Raw genomic sequence first — 10,395 nt, 5'->3', positions numbered from 1 at the left:
ATTAACATTGTAAAGATGTGTAGGATATTTTTTTTCAAACTGATTTGAGAGATTCACATGGTCATCCTCCAAAAAATAATTACTTCAAGTTACTGCTGCTAAAGTTGTTCCTAGAAGCTCCTAATTCATGAAGCTTACTTAGTATTTCAAACATTACAATTCTATATTAACTTCACTGAAGCTAAATAAACATTGACTTGGTGGAACACACTGGGGGAATTTATCATGGCTTGTATATTAGTTTTCCCCCAGCTATCAAAAAATGTAACCCCTTCCCCCCACCCTCACAATTCAATGACAAGAGGACGAGGAAGGGGAATTGAGGGTTAGGGAGTGAGCCAGGCAGGGGCAGTACTAACAATAGGCTGCTCTCTTGGCGCAGGTTATAGCACAATCCTACTCCAGGTCGACACTCCTTGGTACATTGAGCGCATTATATCTCGACGGGTGGAGTATCGTGACTTACGCATGTGCCCAGTCGTGATACATTCCCCATTGTGTTTTTTTTCTTGTTTACTTTGAATACAAGATTTAATTATTTCTATTATGTACTGTGTAATGTAAAACTATATTTTTTATCCTTTACTCATGACAGTATATCAGAGGGGCCTATTACCCAGAATAGCTATAGAGGAACAGAAAAGATCATGCCTGTAATACATAATCTATATTTGCAGAATGGAAGGGAAGAAGAAAGTACTACAATGTTGCACAGTGAGTAGACAATATTCATGCTGGTCCCTTCTTATACACTTACTCTTGGAACAGCACAAACACGGAAACATCATTTTATGTTACTGGAACATTTGACCTTAGCCAAATATTTTCCCTGAAATAACAAATATTTTCCTACAAAACTAACAAGAATTTTTTTGTGGGGAAATATTATAATTCATTGTTGACATACAGGGTGTAACCTGGTTGAACATCACTTAGGTCTTATTATCCTGTTTTCAATCATCACCAGTTAATCTCTTCAAACACCTCTGTACGGGTGTGAATAGCATATAAACAGAAGCCTGCAATGAATGTGACTATCCTGCAGAAGACATTGATCCGTCCGCTTATGTAATCACCTTATCGATGTGCCAGTGGTATAGAATAGGCACAAACGAAGAGATGCAATAAAATAGATACCATACTGTTTAACTCTGTTCACATTCGCTATTCTATACAAGAGCAGGAGCTTCATTGTCCTGCTCCTGACATTATGGGGCAGATTTATCAAGCAGTCTGAAAGTCAGAATATTTCCAGTTGCCCATGGCAACCAATCACAGATCAACTTTCATTTCACCAGTGCACATGAATATTTTAAAGGGGAGCTGTGATTGGTTGCCATGGGCAACTGGAAATATTCTGACTTTCAGACTGCTTGATAAATCTGCCCCTATGGGTCCAAGAGAAATTTCCATACAATCACTGAGGACTTGCCATGAAGACACAAACTCCAGATTTAAACTTTCTGCCTGGGGGAATAAACCTCAAATCGTAAAATAATCAACAATATTTGTATGATATATTCTACAGTAGAGATAAAATATTATTAAAATAAAATAAAATATTATTAAGCAGGACCCTAAACTTCTATTTATATGTAAGGAGGAAAAACATATTTATGCACTATAACTGGAAACATTTTATCACTGCAGAAACCAATAACTGATAAACCTATTACCTGAAGTTTTTAGAAATAGGGGGAAATGGTTCTAACCACAGATTAGTACAATTAAAGGGATTATTACTGCTGCTGAAAAATAAAAAAAAAATATCAGTATAATAATCTATTTATATAGCGCAATCAGATTCCATAGTGCTAAAAAAATCTGAATGATGGTTTTCATCCTAGGATTCAATCCACCCAATGAAAATTGAATGCAGTTTTAACATTGTTCATGTGTCTCCCTAATCTGCATTCAGGTTCTCCAATTTCCTACAATCTTAAAATATACTGTCTAGGTAATCAGTGTCCTATGAAATTGGTCATTAAGTGTTAAATAGATTAGATTGTGAAATCCATTAAGGATAGAGACTGGTATTAAACATACAATATATATTTTCTTTACAGCAAAAAAATGCAAGTGCAATATATAATACCGGTGGTCCTCGACTTACAGACGAGCCCTAGTTACAGACGGACCTCTCTGCCCTCTGGTGAAGCTCTCTGGATGCTTTACTATAGTCCCAGGCTGCATTGATCAGCTGTAAAGTGTCTGCAGTAAAGCTTTATTGATAATCCCATTACAGAAAAAAAAAATTAAAATCCAGTTGTCACTGGGACAAGAAACTATTTTGTCTACAATTTACAATTAGAAAATATACAGTTCCAACTGACATACAAATTCAACTTAAAGGAAACCTACCACTTGTAGTGGCAGGTTTCTGATGAAAATACCGGGCACCAGCTCAGGGTGAGCTGGTGCCGGAGCTTATTTTAGCTAGTGTTTTAAACCGCGGTATCGCGGTTTAAAACACTTTTTAAACGTTATAGCCGGCACAGGCAGGTACGCGCTCGGCGCTTACCGTGCACGCGGCTCTCATTCACTTCCTATGTAGCCGCGCGCACGGTAAGCGCCGAGCGCGTACCTGCCTGCGCCGGCTATAACGTTTAAAAAGTGTTTTAAACCGCGATACCGCGGTTTAAAACACTAACTAAAATAAGCTCCGGCACCAGCTCACCTTGAGCTGGTGCCCGATATTGCCATCGGAAACCTGCCACTACAAGTGGTAGGTTTCCTTTAAGAACAAACCTAAAGAACCTATCTTGTACATAACCCTAGGAACTCCCTGTATAGTAAAAAAAAGTAATGAAAAAATGTTAAATAAATTAATGCCCAGTAAGTATATACTTTGAAATGGCACAGAACAAAAGAAATAAAAATAAAAAAACATTTTTTGATAATACTTGTATGCTATCTAAATAAGGATATGGATTGGCTACAGGGTACTGTACTGTATATGTCTGCACTAAGGAAAACATTATGATTGTAATTTTATTAAGTGCGTTTTATAGAAATCAAAATCCCAAGGCAAACACGTGTGGCATAATTGTAGCTCTAAAAAGTAGTGTGGACCAATTGAAAAACATAATGGGACCAGTTATTGAATCAGAATAACAGAACCTGTTCTGATCTGCTTTTTCCAGGACAAATTGGATAAAAGGTATGGTAATTATACGCCAGGAACACTTCATGCTACACAGCCCTGCATTAGCTTTACTTTCTCTACAATGGAGAAACATTAAAACACCACAATGTACAGATGGATAGCTTAGATGGCAAAATCATTAAATATGCCAAATATTGTACATTTCAATATTCTCTATTGCCTGTAAGGAAAAAAAGCAGGCATTTTATTTGTTTACAGTTAACTTAAAGGGAACCTGTCATCGGGAGCCCTTTTTCTGGCTCCTCCAAGTCCCCATAGAGAATGCCAAAGAGTTTTTTATAGTAAAACTGTCTTTTTTTCTGAAAAAAAGAAAAGTTAGATGAAAGTTTACCTTTCTGTATGCAGAACAGTATCTTGTGTCCCATGGGAGTGGCCAGTGAGGAGCAATTTCCCCCTCCCAGGGAAACCACTCCATCATCATTGATTTCAAATTTAAAAAAAACTCCCATATCCCCAATATCTCCTCCTCCTCTCGTTCCTACCCTGAGAACGTTAAAAATGTCTGCCACACTCCTCATTGGCTCTGCATACATATAGGTAAACTTTTATCTAACTTATCTTTTTTCGGAAAAAAGCCATTTTTACTATAAAAACTTTTTGGCAATGTGTACACTATTTTCTATGGGAACATGGGAGAGCCAGAAAAAGGGCCCCTGATGACAGGCTCCCTTTAACTTTAACTTTATAAAAGATAATTTCCTATTTTGTTAAATCGGAACGAAGACAAAATTAAAGCCAATCAAAGTCAATTTAAAGAAATGTAACAAATATAAACAACATTAAATTGAAAGAACTAATTGGAAAAAAAATGGGCAACAGATTAACTTCTGTCTAGAGTTCTATATAAAACACCTTCTCAGTTTTTAGGTCTGGTAAGAACTTTACCACCAGGTACATAGATATGGACCCGTACTGCTGGTTGAGGACAGGGACCTTAGGATGGCAGACAGTTAAGGCTTTAATCCATCATGGAAGAGTTTAATTCAAATTCATTCATTGGAATGACTCTTGGAAACCATACAACTAACAATACAAGACAACAGACAATGGTAATTGTTCACCCTCTCCAGGGTAATGAACCTTATACGTTGCTTAGCAACAGGCATTTGTATACACTGCAGAGGTCCCCAACCGCCGGTCCGCGGACAGCTAGCTCCGCGGCCCTGCGTCTGGTCAGAGCTCGTTCTGTGTGGATTTATGTTTTCTGCCATAGCCGTCACAGCTCGCAGCTCCCGGCAGAGAACATTATGCAGGACGTGGTGGGGCGGGTGGGTGCAGGAAAACAAGCCCAGTGCTCCCACTGATTCAGGGAAACAAGCCTGGTGCTCCCACTCATTCTGAACCTATGGTAAGTTGAATCACATTCTCATTATAAATGTCATAATTATATGATAAGTATGCACTAAGCTCCACCCCTCCATAACCCCACCCCATATGACCAAAGCCCCGCCCCCACCCCACCGGGCCATGGAAAACTGGTCTAGCTTAAAGCCTGTCCCTGGTGCAAAAAAGGTTGGGGACCTCTGGTATACAGTACGCTACTTGGACGCACACGTTGCCGGCCATTTGAAAGATAAACATGGAACCGGTATCACGTGACCCCGCGGGATCTCCTATGGATGTTGCCATGTCAGGACTGCTACTAGTGAAAAGGTCACAACATACAAGATCAACAATTGTTTATGGATATGTGCCTATGTGTCGTATTTTGTCTTATGATTATTCTTCTTATGATCCTCCTTGTTTGTTACATACAGTGCTGGCATGGTATTTGTATATTTCAGCTATTTTGGAGCGGGATAGGAAATGACGTAGGGGTGAGGGGAGGTACGGTAAAAGTAGGGGAGTGTTCTTCCATTATAAATTGGATGTGTGTGACATCAAGTGTTAGCCATGACTAAGGACAGGTCTACTGTCCGAAACGCGTAGGCTTGAAACGTCCCTCTGAGTGGAAACTTTTATGGCTACTTATGCATTGAACAAAGAAGTTATTGGAGTTTGGAACCAGGCTGGACCCTGCTTTCTTTCTTGATTGGATTAATATACCCACGCAGACGGGTGGCCCGTGCCGGATTCTCTATCACTCTAGGAGGTGAGCTGGATTTCCCTTTCATCTTTATGAACCTTAGACATGACCAGGGATTCTGTATTTTAACAGTATATTAAGTGTTGAGAAGGGCAACTCCAGGAATGATTTGGGAGTCTTTGGCCATGGACAGCAAGAAAAGCCTTAAAACAGTAAAACTGTGTATACTCTAAGGCAGAATTAAATAACATCAAACCAAAATGAACTAAGTGTAGTTATTTAAAACCAAATAAAGAAGAGAGATGAAAGATGAGGTTGATGATGGAGTGGAAATGGATGTGCCGGTAAGATTAGCTAGCAGTTTGACTAGGTATTAGGTGAAGACTACCTTTGATAACACTGATGAGAAGCAACTAACTCCACAACAGCAGGTGTCTTCAGAAGGGGTTGCTGTGGGTTAATCTCAAATCAACATATAGCAAGGCTTCTTAAAGGTCAGGCAATGATATATTGGGAGTTGCCTACTATAAGGTTGCACTAAAGAAAAAAAAATTCCTTTTCACATACAAGAAAGCTTATTTGCATATTTCCTCCATAATTCTTGTAGCTAGCATTGCATATAAAGTTCATAAGTCTTCAAAGGTGGTCTTCTTAAGGAGACATATCCCACCTGTTACCCAGGTGGGGGGGGGGGTGTATATGCGGCCACAAATTTGCATAAATGTCCCCATAAACAGAAATGGCGGCCCAGCTGCAGTACAGTGCCACACATGCTCTATCTTTCCCCATGTGTGTGGCCATGCAGCGCTTTTCTCTATGGAGGGGGTCACCTCCTCCTCCTCTCCATGGCACAGCACCGGGCGGGCATCCAGCTGTGTGAATGTACCCTTGGTGTTTTTCAACCTATTCTGGCCCTACCAAATACAAAATACACAACAATTATAGAAACCTATATAAATTATTTTTATTTTGTAATTTGTTAGTTACTTTGTAATTCTTAGGTAATATGTATTTTTGGTACATAACATCGTAGACCAATTTTCATGGCAATGGGAACATTGGAGGGAATTTGCTAAAACTGGCGTTTTAAATGCCAGTCTTAAAATTCTCACCGGCTGGTACACAGTGTCATGGGTACACAATGTCATGGGTGCCCCTGCGATCCATGTCTCGAGTCACAGGCCCACCGGTGTGCCTCCGTGTGCCCCACCATGCTAGCTGCTGCCTCATTTACCTCTCCATGTTCCAGTGACGGCTCCTCCGGTCCCTGCCGCCTAGGGCGCGCTTGTGCATCTACCACCAGGATAAAAGACTGTATGCAAATGAGCCTGAGGGGCTCCATAGGTGTTGAAGGAGCCCGGAGCTCCTCAGGCTCATTTGGATACAGTCTTTCAACCTGGTGGTAGATATCCTTTATTTTTTTTTTAAATGGCGGTCCCTTCTAATGGCCAACGGCACTGGGGCGGAGTGAAGTGGGAGAGAGAGGAATGAAGAATTAGCAGCCAGTGAACATCTACCACCAGGGAGAAGGAATATAAACCAAGCACATTGAAATTGAGTGTTTTCACCCTCTAGCACAATCCACTTGAAAAAAAACTGACCCTGGCACAGGGGGCACACAACAGTGGGGCTCATTTACTTAGGGTTGCACTGCTCATTTTCATCGGACCATGCACTTTTTTCAGAGATTTCAGGGCTTGCACAGCTGTTTAACAAGTGTGTGCGTTGGGATTTTGGTGCACGCAACCCTTTTGTGTCGCAGCTGCGGTGGCTTCCATGCGACACAATTTAGGGGACGATCCCACTGATTCGGACTGAGCGTGGGATTTAACTTTCAAATTGTGTCGCAAGCCCAAGCACTTACATGCACCACTAAAAAGATGGTGAACTCTGTGGAACCTGAGCAGGGAAGCGACACATTCAAGATATCAGGCATCTTAGTGCATTATCGTCGGACAATACACTTTTGGTGAACTCCAGCTCAATTATTGTAGGTTTACAATCCTTCAACATAGTGGGGGAGGTCCATTGAAAAAAAATATAAACATTTTTACAGAGGAAGAAAACACTAAAGCCATTAAATTTTTTTAACAGAATTTATGACAAAAATGATCAAAACATACATTCTTTCCATACATGATGGAGGGCTTGGAGGGAGTAGGTCCATGGTGTCTGCCCATGTCCATGGTGTCTGCCCAGAAAAAGGGAAACCTCAATTTTGTGGGGTAAAATTTTTGAAAATTTGCATGATCGCAAGCAGGGCTGTCCTGCAGTTCTTCGTGTCATCTTCTGGCACATCCTTGAGGTCTTGAACCATGGAACTTATAAAGATATCCTCGGGAGAATCCTCCCGACAAAGCCTCAATTGCTTGGTGGTGGTGTAGGTGAAGATCCTGCCTCTGCTCCTGAAATGATTGCTCCGCTTCACACTCCAGGGTTTGGTAGTAGAAGTTATCAGTAGTTCTATGGAAAGAAAGAGAAACAATTTAATGTAAACATTTTAGCGTAAAACATCAAAACAGCATACATGCACAAGCTTCTTAGGAGACCAGATGGTACAAATCTTTTTATAGTCAAGCTTTTATCCAAAACAAACAAAAAAAACTTACTCTCCAACAGCCATCACTGCATCCAAGAACCATAGGTAACTGGTGTATACAGATTTGCCACTGCCACTTCGAACCTTTCTCCGACTTTCTGTGTTTGTATTGGTCTCGTGTTGAGACACAGCATTTTGTGATCATTTTTACTAAAAAAGACAAATAATGAAAAAAAAGGGGGCCAAGCTTAATGCACATGTTTGCAGCGATCATACAATACACATGGCCCTAGGGAGAGGGCATAAATTGCACATGTCCACAGGGGTGGGATATGCACATGGCTGCGGGGTCCTATGACGATGCACATGTCCACAGGGGTGGGAAGTGCATATGCCTGCGGGCCACAAAGACGATGCACATGGCTGTAGGGATCAGGCAATGGACATGTCCGCAGAGTTGGGGTATGCACATGTCCGCAGAGGTGGGGTATGCACATGGCCGCGGGCTACTAAGATGATGCACATGGCTGCAGGGGAATTGATAGTGATATTGTGGGACAATTACACTCACCAAGCGCCTCACTCTCCAATTACACTCGAGTTCACATGGAAGAATATCATTGGATAACAATAAATCAAAACACATACCCTGTTAACCCTTGCTGTACAGGCAGGGTCTACCACTGCTAATTACCTCTATAAGACTGTATAATCCCTGAGGTGGGTTGTGCAGGCTCACACGCTGGGGAGATACACAGAAAAGGTGCTTATTCGCAACACTCCCCTGCCTGCACATTGGCATGGGTGTTGCACATGATGTCTTCTTCTGTCCCCCAGGACAGTCCTCCCTAGATACAAAACGTATATACGGCAGCATACGGTGGCTACCACGTACGACACCCGTATTTTATATCTTCCCATAGACTTCAATAGGGCACACTGATGCAAAAACATGAGTAAATAGGATATGCTCTATATTTTTATATGGCTCACTTACGTTACGGTTCGGTACGTTGACAAATACAGCCATTCAATGAATAACCGTATTGCTCATTGGAATGAATGGTAACGAATTCTGCCCGTACATACGGCAGTTTTCTTACTTCCGTGTGCATGAGCTCTTAGGCTCTCCGAGAAGACACATTATGATTATCATAAGTCCACAAAATAATAATAGTTTTGCTTTTGATCACTTAGGACTAATAAAAAAAATATATACTACATTGCAAGTTATTTTAATTTTTCCAGTGTACTGCATCCACGTCTTTACACTTACTAAAAAGGAAATATCTGCTTAATACAGGAAAACACTATAATTTTCATTGTCATCTCTTCAATGCTAAACACTGACTGCAAATGTTGTGTTTTCTCTGGCAACACCAGTTGCTGCTTGAAAATGTGTCTTAGTTAATGAACATAATTAGTATCCAAGAAAAGAGCCCTTCTTCTATCTCTTTTTAGTAACATGACCTTATGGGTGTATTCAGAGGAATGTTTTTTTCCTGAGTATTTGAACCTCTTTGACCTTGCAGCATCATTTTTCTTTCCTTCATCCATCAACCTGCTTGTATTTGCATTGGAAAAAGGCATACAAAGATAGAATGACAGGAGATATAAAGGTGTGTTATTTGGGCAGTTGCATCATAGAATTCCAGACTGTAGATGATCACTTGATAGATTTAGTGTAATCTAAAATCTGTATATGACATGTGAGGTTGCGGTCACATGTTGTAGTTATAACTGCATCACAATCAGCTTTGAGGTGGTTTTACACGTTCAAAAAAGTTTGGTGCTCAACTCTTCTAAATAATAGTACAGGCTCAGTAGGTCATCTCACCACCTTCCCTTGGTTAGAAATTGAGGATCTCCTAGGTCACTTGCTTCCTTCTCCGCTCCTTAGACGCCGAAAATCAGTGCACTCCGGTATCACTCCCGTGCCCGTATTGCACCGTTATTCCTACGTCAAAAGATAAGCGGAATAACGGTGCAATACGGGCACAGGAGTGATACCTGAGTGCACTGATTTTCGGCGTCTAAGGAGCGGAGAAGGAAGCAAGTGACCTAGGAGATCCTCAATTTCTAACCAAGGGAAGGTGGTGAGATGACCTACTGAGCCTGTACTATTATTTAGAAGAGTTGAGCACTGAACTTTTTTGAACGTGTGAACTAATTGCTATTTTGGGAGTGTGCCGGTTCAGTGGCTCCTCCGAGTTTTCTCCTGGTGTTTTTGGAATCGTTTTTTATACTTGAGGTGGTTTTAGTTGTAGTTTTGTTAACTTAACAGGTGAACTGAATGGGTGACTTTGACTTTGAAGGGAAACCTGTTCCACAAATGTCTTTCACCTGTTAAATTAACAAAACTTCACCTAAAACCTCCTCAAAGCTGATTACGTTAGGTAGTGCTAAATGCAGGATACATTGGCAAAAAGGACAAGTGACATATTATCCCTCCAAGTATTTAGTTTAGTATTAATGATCATTGTTCGATTTGTTATAAGCCATCAGATACTTAACCAGAGCCTAATATGAGCAATCCCAGATTTAAGTTAGTGAATAAGAATGGTAGAAATGGTAGACCAATTTAAAGGATTCTTTGGGAACCACAATATTGATTGGACAGTTAAGCAGTAAACATCAAAAGCAACTGTTCTAGTGGCTTTCCAA

The 10,395-nt window shown here is 40.7% G+C and overlaps 1 long non-coding RNA gene across 1 annotated transcript in view; it reads right to left on the bottom strand.

Annotated features, from left to right (window-relative positions):
- Nucleotides 1-7,343: 7,343 nt before the first annotated feature.
- The window catches only part of LOC140133505 (uncharacterized), a 55,510-nt gene continuing 52,458 nt past the window's right edge, over nucleotides 7,344-10,395 (bottom strand). The window contains exons 3-4 of the long non-coding RNA XR_011855915.1: nucleotides 7,802-7,941; nucleotides 7,344-7,655 (exon numbers count right to left, since the gene is read on the bottom strand). This is a non-coding gene — a long non-coding RNA (uncharacterized lncRNA). The remainder of the gene's footprint in view (nucleotides 7,656-7,801; nucleotides 7,942-10,395) is intronic.

Source organism: Engystomops pustulosus, chromosome 5 (assembly GCF_040894005.1).
Source record: "Engystomops pustulosus chromosome 5, aEngPut4.maternal, whole genome shotgun sequence".
NCBI lineage: Eukaryota > Metazoa > Chordata > Amphibia > Anura > Leptodactylidae > Engystomops > Engystomops pustulosus.
This window is presented reverse-complemented; position numbering and strand designations above follow the sequence as displayed.